The sequence below is a fragment of the Vulpes lagopus genome, chromosome 11, assembly GCF_018345385.1.
Source record: "Vulpes lagopus strain Blue_001 chromosome 11, ASM1834538v1, whole genome shotgun sequence".
NCBI lineage: Eukaryota > Metazoa > Chordata > Mammalia > Carnivora > Canidae > Vulpes > Vulpes lagopus.
The window spans coordinates 17519251-17531298 of NC_054834.1; the positions used below are offsets into that span (position 1 = coordinate 17519251).

At 39.3% G+C, this 12048-nt stretch overlaps 1 long non-coding RNA gene across 1 annotated transcript in view; it reads right to left on the reverse strand.

Annotated features, from left to right (window-relative positions):
• LOC121501347 overlaps window positions 1–12048 on the reverse strand; it is a 76254-nt gene that overhangs the window by 46411 nt on the left and 17795 nt on the right. The window lies entirely within an intron of this gene.

Below are 12048 nucleotides of genomic sequence, written 5' to 3' on the forward strand. Positions count from 1 at the left end.
GCCCAGGGTGTGATCCTGGAGACCTGGGATCGAGTCCCACGTCAGGCTCCTGGCATGGAGCCTGCTTCTTCCTCTGCCAGTGTCTCTGCCTCTCTCTCTCTCTCTCTCTCTTTCTATGTCTATCATGAATAAATAAATAAATCTTTAAAACAAAAGATTTTGTAAAAAAAAAAAAAAAAGAAGAAGAAGAAGATGGAGAGGGAACCAGTGTCTCTGCCCACAAGCCATCTTGAGGCCCCCACCCCCTGTCCAGCCTGCAAACCAGACTGAGAGCTTATCTGCAACTTCACGAGACCTTGAGCCAGAATCACCCAGTTATGCCACTCTCAAAGTACTAACCTGTAGACACTGTGAGATAATGAATGAGTGTTATCTTAAGCCATTAAGTTTTTGGGCAATTTGTCACACAGCAATAGATAAGTAATACAAAGTCTTAAACTGATAAATTAAGAAACAGCATTAAAAGCATGTCAAGTGGTTTTAGAGGTAGCTATTTAAAAAAAAAAAACTCACTGAGCTCAAATGGCACCAGATATTCACTGATTAAATTTAAAATTCTTTTAAAAAGATGTAGATTTCTATATGTGAAAAATTAAACTGTATGATTTTCATATATTTATTCACACAGATGTGTCCATATATCTCTATACATATGCAAGTATATATACACATAAATGCATTTATGTGTAACATTTAAAAATGTATCTTTGAAAATAGATTGAAAAGTATCTGGAAAAATTGGATTAGAACAGAACTAGAGAGGAGGCTAAGAGATTTTCACTCTTTACATATTTTATGTTGTTTAGGTTATTTTAAAATTAATGTATTTTACTTTAGCTATTTTGTTAATTGAAAATTTATGTAGACAATGTATAACTACTGGCATAATCCAAGGGGGTTAAAAGCACCAAAAAGAAGAACTCTTTTGCCTAAAACAAAAAAGTGAATTATGAATCAAAGGAATATATGGATGCAAAAAATTCTCAGGATAGATGTTTAAAAATTTTCTGGAAAGACCTATGAATGTTACGTTGTAGTCACTGTAGTTTTTGTATAGTGGTTAGGAGCACTGTACGTGGACGCAGACTGCCTGCGTTAGAATCACTAGCTTTGTCACTTGAAACTTAAAGGATCTGATTTCTTTATTTCTCTGTGCCTGTCCTGTCATCTACAAACTGTGGCTATCACAGGACCATGGAAAGATCAAATAAGTCAATATACATAAAGCACTGAACAGAGCCGCTGGCCAGAGCAAGCACAAGTATTACTCTAAGTATGCTGTGAGTGAATTCAGTAATGACACCAGAAGAAAGGAACTGCACTTGAAGTTAGAGGAACTGTGGCTTTAACACACTGATGACTCCAGAATTTATACAGAAAAAAGAGGCACAAAGGCAGCAATTTGATTCATAAGTGCACAGCAAACACAGTTTTTAAGTAAATTTAAAGTGATTTGGGGTAATTCCAATAGATTTTGGGGTCTTCACATTTTGTAACATAGCAAACACATTTCTATTTAGATACTTTAAGGTGGGTGGGAGTAAGGGCAGGTAGTAGTAGTAGTAAGGCTTCCAGCTATTCCTTGGCATAACTTGTTTTGTCACATTAGGCAAATCATTTTAACCTCTTGACACCCGAGTGTCCTCATCAAGAAAATGAGAAGGTTGGACTACATAGTTTAAAAAGTCTGCCCCAACTTTCAGATTTTATAATTCTGACATTTTGTGACATTCTTTTTGTAGGGGGAAGGGGAGAGAGGCTGAGGAAGAGGGAGAGAGAGAATCTTAAGCAGCTCCATGCCCAGTGCAGAGCCAGATGTGGGGCTTGGTCTCACAACTCTGAGATCATGACCTGAGCCAAAATCAAGAGTCAGATGCTTAACCAAATGAGCCACCCAGGCACCTTTGACATTTTGTGACATTCAAAACTCAGACGAGAAAAACACTAATTATTGGGTCATGGCTATCAACGGACTTGTGAAAACAATTTAGATACTAAATTCTGAATTTTTAAAATTCTGTGAATTTTGGGGAGCCTGGGTGCCTCAGCGGTTTAGCACCACCTTGAGCCCAGGGTGTGATCCTGGGACCCGGATCAAGTCCCACGTCAGGCTCCCTGCATGGAGCCTGCTTCTCCCTCTGCCTGTGTCTCTGCCTCTCTCTGTCTCTTTCTGTGTGTCTCCCATGAATAGATAAATAAAATCTTTAAAAAAATAAAATTCTATGAATTTTACAACTTCATTAACTGAAATATAGTGAATCATACAAAAAAGTATATAGTTACAAAGTCATTTATATTTCGATTGATAATATCTCATAGTATGTGATAATTTTAAAGCAAATATGGTACTTATTTTTATTACATTTTATTCCAATACTAAAATTCTTTTCCATTCTCTAAGTGACATCTGTGGGCAATATAATGAAGCTGATCAGCAACTGAAAATATGTTTTGAATAAAATAAAAAATGTAGACAACTAAAAATGAACATTCTTACCAAAAACAGCAAACATCTTCCACAGTGTTTTAACATCACCATAAATATGTAGCTAACACTTTCAGGTAATTAAGAGCATGAATTTTGCTTTCAAATAGACCTGAAGTTACTTTGTATAAATTATCTAAGCTCTTTGAACCTCAGTTTCCCGATCTATAAAACAGAAAATTAAAAAATACTATGTATTTCATACTAGATGTGTGAAGGTTAAATGAGAGCACACAGTATAATGCCTGGCATATTGGAGCTGCTCAAAGCAGTTGATTTCTTTCTTTTAATTGTCCTCAATACTGTATTTACTCCATTTTTTGCTTACTTTCAAATAATATGCCGGTGTATTATTTATTATATAAGTGGAGGCATGAGAATTGTGGTTAAGAGTTCAGATTCTAAAATTTAAGTGTCTGTGTTCAAATGTCATCTCTGCCAATTACATGCTGTGTAACTCTGAGCATCTGTAAAATTAAAATAAAAGATAACTAATTCATAGAGTTGTGTGGAGGCTTAAATGCAATAATCTATAAAGGATCAAAATATGTCAGCTGCTATTATTATTCAGAAAGCTACAGAAATTAATCATCTAACATTGTCTTCAGTGGAAGAGGCAATGTTCTCTTCCTATTTTGTCATTGCTCCTACTTTGGTTGCAAAAAATTAGAAGGTGAGGAATACCTTCATTAGGCCATTATTTATTTATTTTAGATAAACAGAGAGACAAAGTACGTATGTGAGTGGCACAGGGAGAGGGAGAGGGGAAGCAGACTCCCTGCTGGGTGGGGAGTCCCACATGGGGCTGGATCCCAGGACTCTAAGATCATGCCCTGGGCTGAAAACGAGAGCCGAGAGGGACGCTTAACCAACTGAGCCACCCAGGCGCCCCAGGATCCTTTCTTTGAAGAGTCTTTAATAAGCATCTATGAAGAAACATCTACAAAGCTAACTTAATTACAATGATTTTTGTTTGTTTAAGCAATGAACCCAGGGCTATTTGTTTTGCTGCTTAAAAATAAAAAAACTAATACACTTACCTGTAGCATATGGAAACACAAAGAGCTGGCCAAAGGACATCATAAGCAACTTCTCAGCAGGAATTTTTTTTTCAAGCTGCTCATTTTTATTTAATTTTAATTTTATTTTAAGTGAGCTCTACACTCAATGCGGGGCATGAACTCACAACCCTAAGATCAAGAGTCATGTGCTCTATTGCTGAGCCAGCAAGGTACCCCCTCAATGAGAAAACCTAGACAGCATTAATACCAACTGTCGTCCTCACTTTAATTTTAAAACCTCATCACATTGGCAGCATGTGGGACCCCTGGCGGCTCAGTGCTTGAGCATCTGCCTTCGGCTCAGGGAGTGATCCCTGGGGTCCTGGGATCAAGTCCCGCATCAGGCCTCCCCGCAGGAGCCTGCTTCTCCCTCTGCCCGTGTCTCTGCCTCTCCCTCTGTGTCTCTCATGAATGAACACTGGCAGCATGTTCCCCACCTGACCCCACCCCCTGCCACAAATAATGACCTTTATTACATCCAATGCAGAAAAATCCATTCATTTAATAGTTTCCCTACAACTTGTATTATTACTAGACTCCTCCTAGTTCTTTAAAGCGCAGCTAAAATATTAGCTCCTCTGTGAGGCTGGCACTGAGATCTCTCCTGTTCCCAGACAGAACCAATCCCTGTTTCTGCTTACACACTACCTTGGAGTTAGCAGTAGCCAACATTTATCATCAACAATCATAACGTTTTATGACTTTGTTTTTCTCCTGTTAGAATGAAGCTTACAAAGGATGTCTTATTCTGCAGTGTGCTCTTTGAATTTGGTTTTGGTCCAACTGATTTCTATTCTGTAGCTGGCCTGCCCTCCTTTGTGGAGGCTGCTTTTCTCACCTGAGACATCTTTCCCTTTTTTGAAAGAAACTGAGCCTACAACTTGGCTTCCTCGACTCATGCCAATTACACGGCCTGTTTTCTGAAGGCACCTTCTTGCTTCTTAGCACACATTTATTTTGGACAGTGACATCAGAAGCGCCTTTAAGCTTTTTAAGTTTAGAGACTGTGGAAAAGATGGTCTGTTGGTCCTTTACCTATTCTCTTTCCTATGGCAACAGAGACCCCAATTTTCACTGAGCACATGCTGGCCCAAGGACAAGACTACATTTCTCAGCAACCCCACAACTGAATGTAGTCCGATAACTAATTTATTTCCAATAACAGGTGTCAGTGATCTTCATCCAAAGATCATAGGAATAAGCCAGTAGTTACTGCTTGTGGCAAGGAGGGAGAATGAAGACTACAGCGAACCATGGGTGTCTCAGTGGCAGGGTGTTAGAAGGACTTTAGCATAGAATTTGGCCTGTATTAGGCCATTTTAGGAAGGGTTGAAGAAGCAGAGCTTTACTCTGGATCGCATGCTGTCAGGAAGCAGGGGCAATTCTATAATTAGGTATCTTAAAATATTATCAGGAGGAATGAAACACAACCAAAGCTGTAATTGGTAACAAAGCAGCAGTCGTTCACATTAGGCAAAATAGGGAGATGTCTGGTCACTTTGTGGTTTGGACAACGTTCATTATTTTTGTCTGTGTTCAGGCATAATTATGGAGTAGTCTTGCTTTTATGGCCTTGTCTGATGTTGATGTTCTTTGAAATTGCATGTGCTTAACAGAATACCAAGGCCCAGCCACGAGGGCCAGGGCAGCTCTTGAATGTCAGGGGATGCTTTTCTCTTTCTCACAGGTAAGCAAAGTATGGCACCGAGACCTTCTTTAAAGGATAGCTGGCATGTACCCTATGCCCTTGATTCTTCTTTTCCTCCTCCAGACAGACTGGAATGTGGTTGTGATGGCTGGCACAGTGTAGCTGGAACATGAGGTGATCTTGGGAATGGAGCTACCACAGCCCTGGACCACCTGACCTGCAGACTTTTATGTGAGAAAGAAACAAAAGGCTATCTTGCTTGAGCTATTGTTATTGGGGTCTTTTACCTAGAGCTGAGGTTATTCCCAACAGATACAGGGATCTAATGATTAGTTCTCTTTTCATTGTTTGTTTCAAGGCTGTTTTCATTTCCTTAAGGTATATGGTATAAATTGACAGGTCAGAGACGTGATTTAAGCGCCAGAACTAATAACCTTTGTACAAATGGGCGACCTTAGAGATCTGTACTGTTGTAGGCTGAAATACTAGGACTTCTGTCTCCCAAGCTGGTGTACTGGGCACTGGTTTATCTCTAGTTTACCGTTACCAGGAAGGTGTATTGTTTCGGACCTTCAACTAACTGTGTGAGTCCATATTGCCTATTAACTCCTTGACATGTGGACCAAGCACTTTGATTTCTGTGCCCTTGGCCTCATAAGGCTAACAGAATGAAAGGTGAAGTATGCTAAGGATCAGCAAGTATTTTTAGCAAATGGCTTCTGGGCTCACTAACCTGAGTTTCCCACATTTTCAATGCTTTTAAACTATTTCTTGGGACGCCAGGGTGGCTCAGTGGTTGAGCGCCTGCCTTTGGCTGAGGGTGTGATCGTGGAGTCCTGGCATTAAGTCCCACATCGGGGTCCCCATGGGGAGACTTCTTCTCCCTCTGCCTGGGTCTCTGCCTCTCTTGTGAATAAATAAAATATTTTGAAAAAAAACTTATTTTTTATACTTTTCCTAGCATTTTTAGTGATTTTTATTAGAAAGATTGGTCCAAATAACCCAGTTTACCATTAGTAGTCAAAATATTTACTTTATGATATTAAAACTCATGATGTTTTGCTCATTTTTACCTTAATTTTCAGCATGAATATGTATTACTTTTGGAATAAGAAAAAATACAAGTTACAATAAAAGCTATTATGCTAAAACAATAATTTGTCTGATATATTTAAAATCTACTATCCTTAATTAATAAAAGACTTTTTAAAAAGATTTTATTTATTTATTCATGAGAGGCACAGAGAATGAGAGAGAGAGGCAGAGACACAGGCAGAGGGAGAAGCAGGCTCCATGCAGGGAGCCTGATGTGAGACTTGATCCTGGATCAGGCCCTGAGCCGAAGGCAGATGCTTAACCACTGAGCCACCCAGGCGTCTCAATAAAAGACTTTAATGTGAGCAATATTTGACTTTCTTATGGATAGATTATTTTTTGATCTAGAATTTGGTAATAGAATATTTGATTTCCTCAAAAAAATAAGACTACTTTACATTGTCATTACTTGAATATCATGAACACATTATTATACTATCTAGTAAAGCATTCCTGAATATGAGCATGTATTCACTACCGACAAATACTGTTTGGGCCCCTTTGATTAAAAAATATATTACTTCCTTATCATTTGGGCTATTTGTCATGCTATTTGTAAAGTATGTACTTATCAGAACTATTTGACACCATAAATGTTATTATTTTTTCTTAGTTCCTCTATTAACTATTAAATTCCTAGAAGAAATCATGTTCTTTACACCCTTACGGTCTGTGTAGTATCTCAGTCAGTATTTTTGGTAGGTTAAAGGTGTTTCTAAAGTTTTGAGAAAGTTTGTGACTTAATTATTTCTAACATAAAATGAGGTTTAACAGTAGTTATAAAATGATAATATGGTAATATGTACAGAATGCAAGGCAGACATTGCTACATATATATATATATACCTTCTTATATATACCTTGTACTTTAAGTGGCTAGATATTTTTAGATTATAGAAGAGATTTTTGTGGATTTAAGATTACTTAGTATCTGAGTAACCAGTTTGGAGATTTACCCATGTCTCTCCTGCTGTCTTTTAGACATATTTCTCATTAATGTCTCCAGTGAATGTGAGCTACAGAAAAAGAGAGGAAAGAAAGTCAAGTCAGCTGATGAGGTTAACCACTTAGAGCTCTGGGGAAAAAGGATGGTAGAAAGGAGTTTTAAATTATTATTTAAATTATTATTTGAGATGAAAATAAGGAAATACATTTCTTCCTTATCCACAGGGCGTAGGACCCCTAATGAATTCCCAAAACTGTGGGTAGTACTGAGCCCTATATATGTTGTTTTTCCTACACGTACCTACCTATGATAAAGTTTAATCTGTATATTAGACACAGCAAGAGACTGGCAATAATAATAAAAATAGGACAATCATAACAATGCACTATACTAAAAGTTATGTGAATGAGGTCTCTCTCTCTCTCAAAATATCTTCTTGTCCTGTATTTGCCCTTTTTCTTGTGATGATGAGATAAAGTGAGGTGAATGATGTAGGCATCGTGATGTGGTGTTGGGGTAATACTGGCCTTCTGACAGTAGGATCATCTGCTTCTGGAGCATAGTTTACCATGGGTAACTGAAACCACAAATGGTGGGGGTGGGGGGGCACAACCACAGCTGCAGATTGACCAGCTGTACTTGAGATATGCACATTCTAATGGTAATCAATATTTTTATTTAGAGAGAACTTTGATTAGAGAAAACCCAAATGAGACTATAAACTAATTCTTATATTCAGTGACCACATACACCAGATTTTTCAGAACAGTTCCCATTTTAAACATTGTGTCTTGGGCCACCTGGGTGGCTCAGTGGTTGAGCGTCTGGCTCAGGTCATGATCCCGGGGTCCTGGGACCGAGTTCCACATTGGGCTCCCCACAGGGAGCCTGCTTCTCCCTCTGTCTATGTCTCTGCCTCTCTCTGTGTGTCTCTCATGAATAAATAAATAAAATCTTAAAAAAAATAAACAGTGCATCTCATTATTACCATTGGTACATTCCAACATGTCCTACATGTATCCTGATTTGTGACACAAATACATCACAATATTTATAAGTACATTTAAGATACTTCTGAAAAGTCTCCTGGTAAATCTCATCCAGGTATTCCTGATATCCATTTTGTGGACTCTTTGCATGTGCTCTAGAATACTTCCTAGGGAATTTTATGACCTTTTGGGTAGAAGGAACCATGCTTCATCCAGTGGGAACCTGAAAATCATGACTCTTCCCTCTCCCTGGGCTCCTTCAGACTGTTAATCTGCATATCTCCCCTTCCCATGTGGCCCCACCATTCATCCTCCACAGTAAGCCAAAATGGTCTTCTCTAGAAAAGCAAACACATTCATGTTCTCTCTGCTGTAAAATATTATCCAGTAATTCCTCATTGCTGTAGCAAAAGGAATAAACACAAATGTCTACAGGGGTAGGTAGGAAACCCAACTATGTGATTAGTTGGGTCACATATAATATGAAGAGGTGGGCCCAAGGAGACAGGAAACTGGAGGATGTATGTCTGCTTAAAGATATTAAAATTAAAAACAACACCAAACAAAAAACCAAAAAACCAAAAATCAAAGACAAACCCACCAAAAAACCTACACCAAACAAAGCATATCTTTGGACAAGAGTCTACCTTTGAGATAACATTTTAATATTTTTAACTTGTTATTGTGGTATAACAAACCTCTTCATTATCTTATCTACAAACATCCATCCTGCATTTCAATTATTTTACGTAACTACTTAACTAAATGAAATAGTCTAAGTTAGTATTTTAGAACTGCAGCTTTAACATTTTCAAGTGCACAGAGAACCGCCTGTCTGAATGTTTTAATGAATAGATAAATATTAGCTACGGCTGGCATACATGCTTATGTGAGCAAACAAAGCCAAAGGTGAGTATCCTTAGATCCACCCTCTCTCATCCTCACCAGAAAATTTATGGTAATGATCAAAAGTCTGACCTCTGAACCCAAAATTCCTATTTGTAAAATGAGCATGATTAATAGTATTTACTTCATAGTTTACTATAATGATTCAGTGAAATAAAATATCTAAAAGCATTCCGTGTAGTGTCTGGTGCATGTAAGCCCTCCACACATATCGATAATTGTAGTAGCACATATTTTGAGATATTTACCTACAATTTTTTGCCCTTCATATTCCTTTTCCCTTTTCCACCACGTGAAATTCAAAAAGATCACTACGTGTTCACAGGGAAGGGAGCAGAACATGGGAGGAAACAGATAAGCCAGCAGGTTTGTTGACTTATTTCTAACAGTTTTGGAGATAATGGGAAGATTGAAGAAGAAAATATGGCCATAAAGGTGGGTAAGGATTTCTCCAAGACAAACAAAATATCTCTAGGCTATGAATGAAGGATGGGGGATGGGGGGAACTTGCTTCCAGAGCACAGAAACTAGGAAGGTACAATCCCAGTGAAAGAATAATTATATGGTGTGTTGGGGTCAACAGGGTCATACACAACCCCACAAAAATTTCCATACTCAAAGTGCCTCATGAAACAGCAGAATTCCAGTGCTCCTGGGTACCGTGTAAGCAAAAGACAATGTTTATATCTGAATGAACCATGATGCATTAGGCATGTATTGCTGTATAGAAAATTACTTCTCTAACCTTAGCGGGTTAAAATAACAACAGTTATCTCACAGAGCAGTGGTTTAGCTGGGTGCTTCTGGCTCAGAGTCTCCCCATGAGGTTGTAGTCAAAATATCAGCCATGCCTGCAGTCATCTGAAGACCTGACTAGGGCTAGAGAATCCACTTCTAAAATGGCTCCATTACATGGCTGGCAGGTTGGTGCTGGCCATAGGCAGGTGGCCTGGTTGTCATCATGTGCACCTCTCACAGGGCTTGAGTATTCCTGGGGCATGCTGGCTAGCTTCACCCAGAACAAGAGAGCAAGTCAGAGTGGCAATTTCACTTTTTTGACCTAATCTCCAAATCTCCACAGGCCACTATTTCCCCTGAATTCTATTTGTCACACAGACCAACTCTGTGGTATTCCTGGGGCATGCTGGCTAGCTTCACCCAGAACAAGAGAGCAAGTCAGAGGTGGCAATTTCACTTTTTTGACCTAATCTCCAAATCTCCACAGGCCACTATTTCCCCTGAATTCTATTTGCCACACAGACCAACTCTCAGATGATGGAGGAGGGCGTGACCCAAGGAGGTGGATGTCAGGAGGTAATAATCATTGGAAGCTGGTGATCACATGGACAACTGGGGTGGTAACTCTTTCTGTGGCAACAAGGTGCCAATACCTGACAACTTGGCGATGTGTAAGATACCAGAAGCTAGTATAACTGGGGGAGGAGGAGAGGCTTAAAGGATTGCTCTTAAGTTTTCCATCAACCTGGTGGGATTGGAAGCCCACACAGAATTTAACGTATTACAGAGAGTAAAGAAATGTATTTTTCTTATACAGTTTATGAATAATAATAGCAATTACCATTATTATTGTACATATGGGAATAACTCTACTTTTGTACCATTTTTCCCAAGCAGTTCCAGGTGTTTCCAGTTCTTCAAGGTCATTAATTCTTAGCTTTGGAAATCAACTGTAGAACTGGGAATTTTTTTAAGTGATTTATTTATTTATTTATTCATGAGAGACACACAGAGAGAGGCAGAGACACAGGCAGAGGGAGAAGCAGGCTCCCTGTGGGGAGCCCAATGTGGGACTCGATCCCAGGACCCCAGGATCATGCCCTGAGCCAAAGGCAGACACTCAACCATTAAGCCACCCAGGCGTCCCTCAACTGGGAACTTTTTAAAAAAGATTTTATTTCTTTCTTTTTGAAAGAGATAAAGACAGCATGAGTGGGGGAAGGGCAGAAGGCAAAGGAGAGGGACAAACAGACTCCCTGCTGAGTAAAGAGCGTGACTCAGGGCTAGACCCTAGGGCCTCAAGATCATGACCTGAGTCCAAGTCAGATGCTTAACTGACTAGCCACCCAGTGTCCCTCAAATGGGAAGTTTTAAGAACACACCTATCCACAGAGCTGCTGATTTAATTGATCTGGAGGAGAGCTAGGGCAACAGTAGTTTTAAAAGCTCCTCAGATGATTTTAATATGTAACTAGAGTTGAGACCCAATGGCTTATGCAAATCCCAGGCCTTGTTGCTATTTCAGATATCTATGATTCCATCAGGAGTTCACCTTATAGGAAGTTGGCTAATTCTTCCTGCTAACTGCCTATGTCAGTTTTCTTCAGAAATACCCAGAAAACTTCTCGGTAGCATTCTACTGGAGAGAAGAGCAAAGGCCAAAATTTGCTAAAAACAAAATAGGACCAAAGGAATCTCAGTAGGCTCTGTGTTCTCCAAATCAGTCAGTGCAACTCTGTCTGTTACGCCTATCATCCTCAGCAAGTGGTCAAAGTTGAAGCCTCACCCATCAACTCTAATCTCTCTCTCACACACACACACACCCTCCACGCTGTCTCTTCTTTCACTCTATCTTACTTGACTTCTTTAAGAAATCTGGCGCTCTGAAAATATATTCATCTCTCTGGACTTGAAGGACATAACTGATCTCTAGTTCTCCTACTTCTGTGACAATTTCTTCTTGTCTTTTTGCGAGCTGCTCTTTCTCTGCCTGCCTCTGAAACGACAGTGTTCTCGAAGATTCTGTTCTCGGCTCTCTTTTCATCTTATTTATATGTTGTTTTCTATAAGCAGAACCATTTCCTCCAGTAGTTTCATCTACCATCTATTTACTGACAACTCCCAGATCCGTATTTTCCAATTCAGGCTTTTCTTTGTGTTTCAGACCCGCATTCAGTTGA